Raw genomic sequence first — 14,769 nt, 5'->3', positions numbered from 1 at the left:
GGCCGGTTGTCAAGTTATTAGTCGCTAAGCCCGCGGGGTCCTAAGTGAAATGAAGGACTTGGGTTTAATTATCATGAAAAAATCATTGAACCCCGGGCAAAAAAACTCTTGGACACCAGTTTTGGACCAACAACTTGGACTATTACTACGGCAATTGATGGGGCAATTAGTTGGGATGAAATTGGCGCATGAATCATATACGGAAATCTGTTCTACCTGCTGAATCCTAAAGCGGCTTAAGTCCTCTGATTCTGAACACTCAGATACTGAGCTGCTGCTGCTTGCTTAAGTGCAGATTAATCAGAGTAAATGGCCTTCACACGTGCAAATATTTAATACGAAAGACAAACAACAGCAGTTAATAGGAAACAATGCTGCGGGAAAACGCACAGAATTTTCTTTGCCAAGCCGGCAAAATTGCGTAATGAATGCGAACGCACAAAAGGCAACTTTTATTCATACGGCATTAATATTCATGCCTGCATATACGGAATATATATACGATGGAGTATATACCCATCCATATTCACCCATCGCACTCAAGCAGAAAATTACAACTGGTATGTGGTAAGTTTTTCCTTTTATTGTTTACCCGAAAAAAGGGCTGAGAGGGTATGCGTGAGTTAAGCTACAAACAATTGGACAGAGATGTGGATCTACTATGGAAATAATATTTCTTAAAATAATAAATTCCACTGTCCATCTCCAGAAGAGTACATAATTCCACAATTCCTTTCCTCCTTGTAAGTATTTGGGAGGAAATTAATTTCCATTCACTGACCTCACCACTTGGCAGTGGCATTCAGAACAGCAAATTAATTTAATTATTTGAGCCTCTTGGCATATGGAAATTTCTGCAGGTCCTGTCCCTCATTGCACCCTTCATAATCCGATGAGGTATGGCGCTTATGCAAATTTGTGCCATTTCAGCCGTAACCCCACAGAAATAAGTTACGAAACTTTAATTACAGCACGCCGGCTACAAATTGATTCGAAAGTTGCACTCGCAACGCTTGTTGCCAACAATTCAATAGGATTTATGCGATATGTTTTCATGGCACTGCAATCACGAAAGTTCCCGCTCCCAATGGCGTTTCTTCATAATTCCCACGGTGCTGCTGTTGTGGGGGAAATTTTAAAAAAAAAGGTTGGAATACCGAAAACTTTCATTCTCCTTGCCCAGGGTGCATATGCCCTGGACACGCCATTCCATCGCACTGATAGATCTACGGCCGGAGTTCCGGCTGCCCGGCAGCTCTACGTGTGCGGGTGAGTGAAAATTTCTAAAATAATGCACGGACTCACGCACACACTCATCAGCAGGGATTGCATGGAGGAAATAGTTGCGAAATGGTCGTCGCACCACCGCACCACCCACAACCACCCACAACCACAGGCAGGCGAGTACCAAAGGGGCGAACCACAAACGTAAATACACCGCAACAAATAAAGCCAGTAAGCGATTTGTGAATTCATAAAAACCCACTCTTATTTTACTCTGAGGCTTAATCTTAGGAATGGCTTATGCTCTTCAATATATATTTAATTATAAGCAAAAATATACATAGATATATTTATTTGAATATATAATTCACCTTATTTTGTTTAATTATAACCAAAAATATAGTTATATTCATTTGAATATTTGATTCACCTTATTTGTACTGTTGATTTTAAAATCACTTTAATTCATGGTTTTTCGTAAGTAAAAACAGTATTTAAATCTATAAAATTATGTTGCCGTGCACATATGTCCACGCATGGCCGCCTGTGTGCGGAAATGAAAGTTTTCGCAGCTGCGGTCAGGTACGACAAATACGGCGGAGAAAGGTCAGCGGTCCGCAAACTTGCGGGCTAACAAATCGACGCAATCGGAAACCGGCCAGGTCACGAATGTGCTGCAATCGAATCTGAATGGCGATGGCGATGGCTGCATGACCCTGAAGCTACGCGCCCCAGGCTGGAGCAAAAGTCCTGGCAGAGGTCCTTGCTGAAATCGGCTGATGGTGGTATCAATATGAATTGTGATTTTTAGCCAGGACTTTTAAAGCAGATTTTCACAACCTACTTGTTGAGCCGTGTCCTCGTTTTCCAGGCCCCAAAGCATACAAGGCAATTTTCATTTACGGTACTGCCACAGAAGTACCTCAGGGAAATGGCCCTAAAAAAAGATACTCCCCCACGCGAAGCGCTGTAAACAAAACGATTATAGGAAGGCAAGACTTTAACGGGGCAGATAAACAAAACGATTTTCGGGACACACGCATTATGCACGTGATACAACATTCATGAAGGTTATCTGCAGTAAGGAAATCGAATTAAATTTAAATCTTAATGAGCTCGGAACAAGGAAAGCAATCAAAATATTTACATGAGCACACTTTCCAATCAGCTTGCGAAGGAGTGTTTTGTCAGCAAAAGTGCCGGAAGAAGCTCTTGGATTTGCTCGTTCGTCATTTAACTATTTTGTGGGCCCTTCAAGGTCGTTTATTGTCCTAATAGAAACTACGCAGAAGGCTTAACTTTATTGTTTATTATGTGCGTTTTATGACAGGCTTTGTTTGTTTGCTCTTCCATTGCGCATTTAGAAGTTTATTAATCATAACTTTCACTACGACGACTTTATGTACTTAAAGTCTCGAAAATGTGGAATTCCGATGAAACGAAAACAATACCTTTTTGTGAAGTTGGGGTAAAGTGGAACAAGTTCCATATCACAAAGGGCTGAAGGGTGAAAAAAAAAAGGTTAAAGGATTTAATCTTACTTCATCAAGTTCTTTTTAACATTTATAAGCTAAGCCAATTATTCTTTACTTTAAGGAATTTGAAAGGTAAGCTGCGCTACCCATTTAATCTGCTCTTAATTTTCCAGTTCTTGCTCATTCACCAACTGAGACTTTTGCCATTAAAATGCCATTAATTTTGAAGCTCAGGCAACAGGTCAGAGGTCATCTTACACCAGGCAACAGCTTTTCATTTCTCTAATATGATCATTAGCTAAATACTAAATACGTTTTTAATTGGTGTTTCAATTTTTTTTTTTTTTAAAGCTGAGATTTGTATTTTGTTTTTGAATAACTTGCTGCATGGTGTTAGGAACCGGTTGAGCGTAAATTATTTTACATTACGCATACGTGACGTGTGACGAGTGAGGAGGGGAGGAGAGTCTAATGCAAAAGGAGCCCACACAAGGACACTAATTGGCCGAATATCCTGGGCAACCGACGGAATGCAATCCACTCGAGTTTGCCTGGGGAGTTTTCCACTCTGCAGAGATAACTTTGAGCTGGTAAATTGAGGGCATTAAACAAAATGTAGCAGACATAATTGGGACTTGAGCCCGGCTTGATGTCTGTGCCCGAAAGTCAGCATCATTATGCAAATTGCAGTCAATGAATGCAACTAATATGGGCTGGAGCCCCCTGAATCCTGAATCCCGGGCTGATTAGATATAATGTTATTTATAGTAAATTACATGGAATGATGTTGCATTGCAGCGCCCACTTTTCGACGTAATGTGATTTTGGCCAGCCTGGAAATGCCAGGAATTAGCATAATTAGCATAGCTGCCGTTGCGTAAGAGAATATTTCGCCTTTGGGCCTGCACATCGACCAGTGGGTGGGTTTGTCTGGGCGAGGAAACTGTAATTAGTCAAATTTCTGTTTCTGTGCACCCCTTCCACATGTTGAGGGTTCAAAATATTTTGTGGGAAAGCCTTTTCTTTGATAGTGCAAAATGACCGACCACTTTTAAATGGATGTTTTACATTCCCGAAATGAAACTTAAGGATAAAAGAGCCAGTTTTTGTCTTTATTATCTCGAAAAAGAGACATAATTCAGGGAATTCTGTGAACGCTATGAAAGGTTACTGCTTTGATGATTTTCATGAATTTTGAGCGAGGTAAGCCTGTCTGCCCAGAGATAAAAAGTATGCCCACAAAAGAATTTAGTGCACTCATGACAGACAGATTCATAAAGTTGACAGTTGGATGGCCATTAATTTTGTCCTCTGTGATTACCTTTTTGTATTTAATGAGCCCTCGCAAAGCTGCATATCATCACCGCTCTGTCAAATAAAACGATTTATATTAGGGCCCACAAAAAATGATGCTTTAATGCAAATCTCCATGGACAGGACTTAGCATTTGGATTGAAGTTGGGCCCTTGGCTTCGCCATGCTGTTCAATGGAGTGCTTGATTGTCCTTCTTGCACTGCCAGCCACGGATGACACGAGGGTGACCTGCAGATACAACCAGTTCTAGAATCTGGCTGCATTTGCATATATTTACCCGACCGAGTCTTTGAACTCCTCCAGCGAGTAGTTTGTTAAGCCCGCTTGTTTTCATCGCCACCCCCAGTTTCGATTTGATTGCATTTCAATTTAAATGCGAATCCGGAGAGCTTTCGCCTTGGCGCCTCCTTAAATCAATATGCAGGCATCCAACCAGCACCCATCAGTGTAGTCTGCATCTAAATCTCCGACGGTGGGAAAATCCCCGCTTTCCCGTCTAACCGCTCTGCGGCGGCTCCTTTGAAGGCGTCGAGGAATGTTGGCTTAGTGCTTTAATCAGACAGAAAAATAACTATCTCCACGAACAGAGCAGAGTATCTTAAAGTAAATGGCTACAGAACGTAATAACTGACTAAAATATATTTTTAAAATTATTAGGATTTTCCCAACAATATAAATAGTTTGTATTTTATTTAGTTACTTTAATATTTTATTTAGTTTATTTAGAAACAGAGAGGTTTCCCTCTGTGTACGCATCTTTTAGATGGCGTGTTGGTTTATGTGTTGCGGTAGATAGAGCATAACATGCTAATGTCTCGAGGAGTGGGGACTGATTTGACCCTTGATGCTTCGATGCTTTTAGGATTGATGCTGATTCCTGATGTCGGCTGTCATCTTTGCAACGGAAATCCAAGTGGGAAATGTTAAATTCGATCAATTTCCTATGGCCTGTGGAAAATTTTGTTATAAATCCCACACCAAATGATGGTAAAATGAGCTGGCGACTTTAAGCTGTGCCCACATATCTTAGCCATGGCCCGAAACTGTTTTGGAAACTTTTAAATCACTTAATGGATTTAAAAACTTTACCCACGCAGAGGAATGAACCTTTTTTGGCCACAGGCGGTTTTACCTCCTGATTTTATTAGGGTTCGTCCAGGAAAAGTTTTCCTTTTTGTCAATGTTTTTGTGCGCAGCCTATTGCTGGCTTTTTCAAATTAGTTTGAAGGCCTTTTAATGATACTTTAATTTCTAATGGCGTCCTGATTGCAAACCAAAGATTGCAATTCTTACTTCGCCTCCACAAACATGGAACATCGGAGGCATCTGTCAGTAGGCGATTGCTCCTCCGATTCGTGGAAAATATCAAGAACGACAAAGTCGGGAAATCGCAGGCCCACGATGCGTATGATTACTTTTAATTATGAAAATGTGACGGGATATTGATTTGAAGCAATGAGATGAAAGGTGCTCGAGAGGCTTATCAATTATTAGAATTGATTTTGATCAAACAACGTGTTTGATGTTCATTAAATCAATATTGATTAAGAGAATATTTTACGAATTCACATGACAAATGTGCTTTATGAAGCCATACAAATAAAGCTATGCAAAAAAGAGATGGGTTACAATGAGCTATTGTAACTAAAGAATTTTTTGTGACTGATGACGAAGAAACTAAAGGAACACATAAAAGGAAATAAGATTATGTTAGCACTCAATCAGCCAACTGCTGACCTTTGACAAATCTTTCCTTCAACTTCATTGATTGCTTTGACAAATTTGTTAAGATGCTGAGCAAGTCCAACTTTCAACTATCTATTGATTTTTGTGCTACGTTGAAAAAAGATAGCAAGCATAAATATAATCGAAACAAGAGAGAACGCTATAGTCGAGTTCCCCGACTATCTGATACCCGTTACTCAGCTAGTGTAAGTGCGAAGGACAGTTTTTGGCGGTTTGTGGGCGTTAGAGTGGGCGTGGCCAAAAGTTTTTTGGCAAATAGATAGAAATTTACAAGACTAATACAAAAATGAAAAAATATCAAAACATTTTTCAAAAGTGTGGGCGTGGCAGCTTTGGGCGGTTTGTGGGCGTTAGAGTGGGCGTGGCCAAAAGTTTTTTAGCAAATAGATAGAAATTTACAAGACTAATACAAATATGAAAAAATATCGAAACATTTTTCAAAAGTGTGGGCGTGGCAGCTTTGGGCGGTTTGTGGGCGTTAGAGTGGGCGTGGCAAAAAGTTTTTTTGCAAATCGATAGAAATTTACAAGACCAATACAAAAATGAAAAAATATTAAAACATTTTTCAAAAATGTGGGCGTGGCAGTTTTGGGCGGTTTGTGGGCGTTAGAGTGGGCGTGGCAACCTGAATCGACAAACTTGCGCTGCGTCTATGTCCCTGGAGTCTGTATACTTAATCTCAACTTTCTAGCTTTTGTAGTTCCTGAGATCTCGACGTTCATACGGACAGACGGACAGACGGACAGACAGACGGACGGACAGACGGACATGGCCAGATCGACTCGGCTACTGATCCTGATCAAGAATATATATACTTTATATGGTCGGAAACGCTTCCTTCTGCCTGTTACATACTTTTCAACGAATCTAGTATACCCTATTACTCTACGAGTAACGGGTATAAAAACCCAAAAGGCAGTCAAATGGCATACGCATACAAATTGAATGAGCATTAAATATTTAAGGACCAAATGGAGCTGTGCAAAAAATGACCAACACTAAAAACAGACAGGTAAATCCAGTCGGTATCCGCAGGTCCAGTGACAAATGTTATGAGTCCCCAATTACCATCCCCATTAATAAGTTAACGCGTTAACGTATTTCGTTACGCGATGGAATCTCCCCAGTCAGCAGAAAATGTATATGAAACGTGGGAGTAAGGGACCTTAATGCCAAATTAAAATGTTTACGTGACTTCATTACATATTTGCTGTTTTTCCTTCAGGCCTGAAAGTAGCCCCATTTTCCCATCTTTCGTATTCCTCCGACATTTGCTGAAGGCTCGTCCTTGTGTGCCTGGGTTTATTTGCTCGGGATTTGGCACTCAACTTGACTTGTTGAGTTAATTACTTCGTCGGAATGGCGTACAGCTGCCATTGAAGTGAATGAGTTGCAATAAAAGATGAATAAATTAGTCGTCAATCTGCATTTCTAACACTCATTTCGTTTATTGATTTCCGCAATACGGAATACGAGTGCAAACCACATGCCAAAACCAATACGAATCCAGACCACATCAGTTGCAGCTTAATCGAGTTAATGGACCAACTGCACACGGAATTTCATAAATTTCCATTAGGTTCGATATTTGCATGTTCGATTGAGCGAGTACACTTCGTTTATTTGGTAATAATAACATATTTGCAGCTGCCCAAGCCGCAGAAAATCATTTGACTTTGTTAATTAAAATCTCAAATCGTGCCACATACGCACGCAAAGATTGTGGCAAACATTAATCATACGCCATGTGTGCTGCTGACAAAGAAGAACAAAAGGAATTTCTCTGGTTTAGCTCTGTCACGCTGAAGAATTACTGCTAATGAAATGCTCCCACAGTATTTAAGATTACATCAAACAACTCGCAAAATCAAAGCCAGATTTACTCATTAAAAAACATTAGTCGAAGACGTTTTGTGGGAAATTCCCTAGGCGCGCTAAGCTCATTAATTTTGGGGCTAACAAAAAACCCCCAAAGAGTTGAAAGTTGTGTCAACACAAGCCTTTTCCTTATTCAGCTTTACAACGTGCCTGGCCTCCAGCATTCGATTCTATAAAATATTTAAAGGCTCCCGAAAAATGGAAAAAATAATAACATGTTGTAGGCTGTGGAGTGCATGAAATGATGCTGAAATGTTTCGCACGCCATAAAAGGGATCAGCACTAGAGTCATTCATGGCTCTCTGGGCAGTCGGCCAAGTCAATTGGCTTATGATTTATGCCACCCATTAAGCCGAAAACAGCTCATTGGGCCGGTTCTGCGGTTCTGGCCCACTTCGACCCACTTTCAACCCACTTTTTGACCCGTAACTGACGAAGGCTGAAAGTGAGGCGCCATCCAACTTTTGACTTTAAAATGGGTCCACGAGAATCATTGTTCCGCTGCCAAAATGAACACTTGGGTCCCAGGCTTGTGGCAGTTAATACGCATTTTACGACATAATCACGAAAATGTAATATTGAGGGAAAATAAATTTAGGGCCACATCTGTTCGGTAAATATTCTATTTATTATTTTGTATGGGTAATTTATTTCATTTACGAACACGACTCATTTCTCTGGTCTTAGAGTGTGTTTGTATGATTAATTGATTAAATATTTACGATTTTCGACAAACAAACTTTTCACATACCGGGGTTTTACTGTTGCAGTGAAAGGATTAATCTGAAGTAATGAAGTCTTAAGTTACTTCCCACACCTCACTTACATTTATATGGATGGTATTTTATTGTTAAAAGGAATTCGGAATAATTGGCCTCGAAATTTACGAGAAAGAAGTATTCTCATGTTTCCCCTTGGCTGTGTACTTTTCTTTTATTTAACTTCCATTATTGTGGACCTTCGAAAACTTTTCACATTCGTTAAAAATTTCTTTCTTTTCATTCATACATATTAAGTTGCTCGAAGTTAAACTTTTTATTTGCTCACTTAGTTTCACCGAATTTATTTGCCTTGTATTTGCTGAATGGGAAGCAAACGTAGAAATAATACAGATGAGCATACTGTGAAAACAATTGGAAAAAGCCCGTTGGCCAGGCGCATTATGAAAATAAACAGAAGCTACTTTTCTACGTTCCACCTAAAAATCTGCTAGAAGAAACCGGAAAACTTTCCCGAAACTCCCGGAAGTATGCTTCATTTATGAAAAACACACAAACACACACACACGACTCGGAAGCAACAGAAGGCCAATTAGCCTTCGACGCGTTCTGCGGTTGAGAGTATAATTAAATATTTGCAGCCACCGCAGACTGCCGAAGGGGGCGCAGGTGGGGATTCCCACGCCGAAGGACTCTTCAGGTGACTTGGCAAAAATGATAATAGTAATTAACCGCAGGAGAAAGCAGTGGAGAGCGCATTCAAAGGAGCCAGCCAGTCGAGGACGATGCGACTTTAAGCAGCTGATCGATTGAATGCCCTCAAATTAATTTCCAGTTATGGCACTTTATGTGCCGGATGCTAGATAACTTGGCAGGCACCCCGCATCCCCCCAATCCACCCAATTTCCCGAGCTTTTCACACTTGGCACAACTTCCGAGGTCCTCGGGCGCTTTCATCAAAAGATATTGCCTGTCCCAGTTGGAAAATTGCTCATTGTTTACAGCTTGCCAAGATGTTGAGCGCATATTCGAAAATTTAATTTCGATTGTTGACCCAAGGGACGGACCGCCAGAATGCCAAGCAGGAAGCCGGAGAAAACTAAAGTCAAGCCTGCTGAAAATTAAATGCTCCGAATTTCTATGCACACTCGCATCCGAGGCACGTGTCAGTTTTATACGTCGTGACTATCAGCAAAACTTTCATACGAGTATCTCACACGCAAAGGAAAAGTTTAAAGGCGCCTTCCACAGGGAATGGTTTTATTCGATTTCATTTTAAATGACTAAAGGGCTTCGTAATTGTTGGCTTTAATCTGAGACTGCACAAATATTATGCTTATGAAGCAAAATGGATTTAATTTAATATTTCTCGCATGCACTTCTGTGTTTACTTGAAAAATACTTCATGAGTTAACTTTAGTTTACAGACCGGCTGAAAACAATCAGCGTTATATCGAGAAATGCATTAATTTCTACGCAACACTCCTATTATTTCTATCTCCCCAAACCCGCCTGCTATTTCATCTGCTAATTCGATTTATGTTTGGAATTTTTATGAGTGTCGCAGTTAGCTGAAATTGAAATGAATGTTGTGTTTTGTTAGCCTGGCATTTGCATGTGGCTCTTGTGGGAGTTACATTTGCTGCTGACTTGAGGCTTATTTATGCGGTTTATTTATAATTCAGTGCACAGAATGGATTCCGTGCTGTTGTTGTCACAAGAGTCGTAATGCTTGGCGTTTTCGTTTAAGGATGCGTATTTAAAATGCAAGCAAGCCATGAATCTGCAGCCTCAAGTGTCAGAAATTACATTAATTTTGATTAGGAAATCTAAGGAATGAGTACTGCAAATAAAACAGATTTATTTTTCGATATTTTTCTCTTAATTGAGTTATATGCTCGACTTAATAATTTACAAGCAGCTAACAAGCACTCAGCGGAAAAGTTTCGCGAAACGACTTCACAGGCAAGATAATTAATTTTGCATGAGCAACCAGCAAACTTGCATTTGGGACTAATTTGTACCTCTATCCAACACTTTTATCATTTGATTCAGCAAGTGAATTACCGAATAACTGAATTACTTATACGCCCCATAGGAGCACCTGCAGGGCCAAGGACATTGATTAAATTATTCTACCACCGCGCTCCTAAATTATGCAGCTGTTGCTTTTAATTAATACACCTGGCCGTCAAGACTAGAGCTAAGAAAAATTACCGGCCACACAGCGGGTGGAAAATTGAAGGAAAACACTTGGACCGGCCTGAGCTGAAAGCTCTTGAAAAATGCAAACTGGCTTTCCCGTCACGTCGCCATTACGCAGATTTCTCCAAGGTACGAGGCTCAAGGATCTGCATCAAAAAAGGACGAAAATGGAACGAAAACTGACCACCACCAAATTGCTGCGGATGTGCGATAAAAAGTACAGCAAAATGTGCGCACCAGCATTTAATGGAAATAGAAAAGACATTTTAAGGAGGGCAGCCAAATTCTGTATTTTATGTATCATAAATATTTTATATTTATAAAAAAAAATATATAACAATATGTAATTATTTTTAAATATCCTATACTAGATCAAATGAAAATAAGTATTACAAGAGAGGAGTGCTGCCTAAGCTAGAACAGCTTTTTCTGGTATATCGTATCATCTTTAGGCTTTCATTTCTTTTGGTGCAGTCACGCCTGACTAGTTTGCAAATTATCTGAGGAGTGTAGTTTTCCAGGTGCAGGTGCTTTTAGCATTTATCACCAGTAACCCCCATCAGAACTTTTCAAACTAGCAAACTCTTTAACTTCTGAGGTTTTCAAATGCCCCTTGCTTACTCGACGCCTACGTGACGCCTTTCGATTTCAATGAGCGCATGGCATCCAGATTGATTTCCACAGACGACGACCCACAGTCATTGACACGCAAAAAAAGGCGAGTTGAAGGAACTGCCACCGAACTGACCGCAAATTCTTTCCAGCTCCCGTTTGAATTAATCAACTGAACAATTCGGGTTTATTGTTATTATGTCCGTGACCCGATTTACGCATCCGCCACAAGTCGTGCTGGGTGTTTGCTGTATCTGAACCTAAAATAAACTCAGAACGCAGTAGCGACCAACTTACTCAACTTGCAAATGGCACAACATTTCACTTAGTGGCGAAACATGACAAACGAAGCAGCTGCCGAGTAACGAAAATGAGTCAGAGGTCCTTTAATGAGCTTTTGTTTGAGGAAAGTGCGGAGCAGGAAAAGCACTCGACTTGGTTACACCAAATGAACAGCAGCCTCCGGCGCTGCATTTGTGTTTTTTAAGTCGAGAGATACAGTCGGGGCGGAAAATTTGTTCAAGGACATAAGAACCTACTTGATGGGCTAGTGTTGGCAGGCAGAGCATACAAACTTAGCTAAGAAATTGACTCTCATTCATACAAAGAACTAGAACTATTGAAAAGGTTCCAAAAATATAACTGCAAATGGTATAATTAAATAAAATTAAACACTGTGAGAAGAGATATTAATAGAGTAAACTAGTATTTTCCGGATATAAATTGTTAGAAAAAAGATTTTACCATATACAATTTGCTACTATCAAATTTTAGGTACTAAAATTTTAATGTTCCTACACTTATGTACTTATGTATTGATACCAGCTCCAAAGTAGCCAAATGCCCAACCCTGCTAAGTGTATTAACTGGAACTCATTTAGGTCTGTTTCGTCTCATCTTTAAGTTTCTGCCTTACTGACCACGGACTCCGCACAATTTGTTGACAGGACCCGGCACTAAAACGGGGGACTCCCACCCAGCTGCATGGCCACGCCCTTTCTTTGGTAGGCGCCACTTCCGTTTCCGCTGGCATTTTGTGGTCGCTCGCATAAATTAGTTTGCTCCGCTCGTCTAATAAATTTAAATCTTCAGCCGCATTAAAGAAAATTTGGCCAGCGTGGGTCAGCACGCTGTTTCCATCAACTGGGAAATTTACTGTCGTATTTTGTTTCCTTATTCTCCATCTTGTTTATACACTTTTCTTTGCTACCCGTCGAGCTTCTATTTGCCTTTTGTGTTTGCCGTTTCAGCATTTTTAATTCCGAAAAACGTGCTAACTCATTTCTGTGGCTTTGCCTGCCCGTGACAACTTTTACGTTTGGGATTTTCCATAATTTTATGTGCCACCACGCCCCTGTGTTCCGTGTTTTTCCGCCGTACTTTTCCTATGTTTAGATTAGCAAGTGGAAAGTGTCCTTGTGGCCGTAAACGCCAACGCTCCGAATAAAATGCAAATCGAAATCGCCACGACTTACTGCTGGCTGTTATTGTAAATAATTTTGGCTTCGGCTGTCGGATATGGATATTGTCAGCGGGCGCCAATTCCATTTTATACGCTTCATATCGGCTTTTGTTTACAGTCGGAATTCTGTCATTTTTTTTAGAACCACGAGCGGGGAATTGAGAGGAACTTTGGAAAAAATGCTGAATAAACCAGTGAAAGATAATATTGCTAAGTGAAAAGTTATTCACCCTTTCCCAGTGCCGAAAACCGCGCGCTGCTCTTCTGGGATTTGTTGACTTTCATTGGCAATTCCTGTTTGAAAACTGGGCGAAACATTGGCTGACACGTTTTTTTCTGAAAGCCAAATGTTTAGTATTCGGCTGACGTTTTGTTTGTAAACAACAATGCACTTCTCCCCCGCTGCAAAATGACAACTTGTGTAACGCAAACATTACATAAACGGACTGAAATATTTCTAGTTTAATAATTTAGTAGGCTTAAATACACCGAATCACTTAGTGGGCTTATCACGATTCAGTAGGTCAATTACTATTTGCATCAGATAAGCAAAACAAAGTAGTGAATAAGTCATGCGATTGAATATAGGGAAAGTGCATTACTAGGCCATTCCAATGAAACAAAAATTTCATGGTGTAATTAAAAGCAAAATATTAATATAGTCTTGCGGTCTTGGCTTTTGTTTTAGGCCAACTTGATTGGCATGAACATATGTGCGTGCCATACAAATTCTGTTCAAGCTGTCAGCACAATGCACACACGCTTAAAGCCAAATACATATGGAAAATCGAATAAAGTAACACAGCAGATTGGTACACTCCAATAAAAATGTGTTTGAATATTAAACATATAGAAATATCACACACAATTGACTGAATGATTATTAAATTATTAAATCCCTTCCATTTGGATTTCTATTCATTTTTCAGCTTTTATCCATTTCGTTGATTTCATACACCCTCACATACGCTTTCGCTTGGGTGGCCAACAATGCTGGTTTTTTACTTCCAATTTTTGTTTCATTATTTATGGATGCAAATATTCGCAGAATATGCAGCGATAAATTCTTTTATTTAATTGAAAAACATGCCAAGCTATGGAAGTTTTATTCGTGTTTCGGGGAAACCAATAGATAGGAACAATGTTTTATAGGAATTCAATTTAATTGCCAGCAAGTGTTTTCTCGTGAATTATTTAATTAGAAATTTGTTTCTCCCTTGATACACAATTACATTTTAAACTGAAGTTGCCTAAATTTAAGTTTAGATATGGCACGTTATCACATTTTGGCCATTAAACATATTTAAAGGCGAGCCATCCAATCTAATCATTTAATATTTCATTTTAATATTTCACAATAATTCATTGCTTCCTCAGCAGCAGAAAATCAGCATTTTCTTCGTGATTTGCATTTGACCCAGCTCTGCACTAATTATGCAGTTTGTTGCAGTTTCCACCCATTTCCTGCAGCTAGGAAAACTTTTTGCCTATATTAGTGTATCTGCTGCACCCCGAAAATACGAGTAAAACGCTGGCACATTGTGATATATATTTTCTGCGCATTTCCAGCGGCCATTTGGCGGTTCGAAATCCGGAGGCACTTCTCGCCGTTACGGAAGTTCTACCCCTCGTTAGTAATCACTTCATTTTGGGTTACGATGGCCATAATATATCTGCTATCTAGACATAAAACTATGTGAGTGTGCTAAAAATATTTATGTTTGAATCTTTTAAACAAAAGAAAACTTCCAAAACGGGGTATGAATTAAATGAATAAGAAAAATTGTAACTACCATCATTTTGAAGCCAGCTTCTTATGTATTTTTTTGGTCCACCATCTTAACGCGCATTTTAGGGCCCTAATTGTCTGGGGCATATAGAGAAACCTCCGCCAGCATTATAAATTCAATTTGGCCAAAATCAACAGCAGTGCAGAGAAAGAAGGACGAAAAAGAAAGGGACTGCCTGTGGGACGACAGAAACCGTCTTAAAGGATTAAACAAGTAAAAGCAAAAGTGATTGTCATGCGCTTGTAACATGGCAGGCGACACTTTCTCTACTGCCATTTCCCCTACCACTTGGACACTTTCTCCGGCTCCATTTGCATAAAGGGAACCGGCCATAAATTCTGGC

This window comes from Drosophila yakuba, chromosome 3L (genome assembly GCF_016746365.2).
Source record: "Drosophila yakuba strain Tai18E2 chromosome 3L, Prin_Dyak_Tai18E2_2.1, whole genome shotgun sequence".
NCBI lineage: Eukaryota > Metazoa > Arthropoda > Insecta > Diptera > Drosophilidae > Drosophila > Drosophila yakuba.
Note: the sequence above shows the minus strand (reverse complement) of the source record.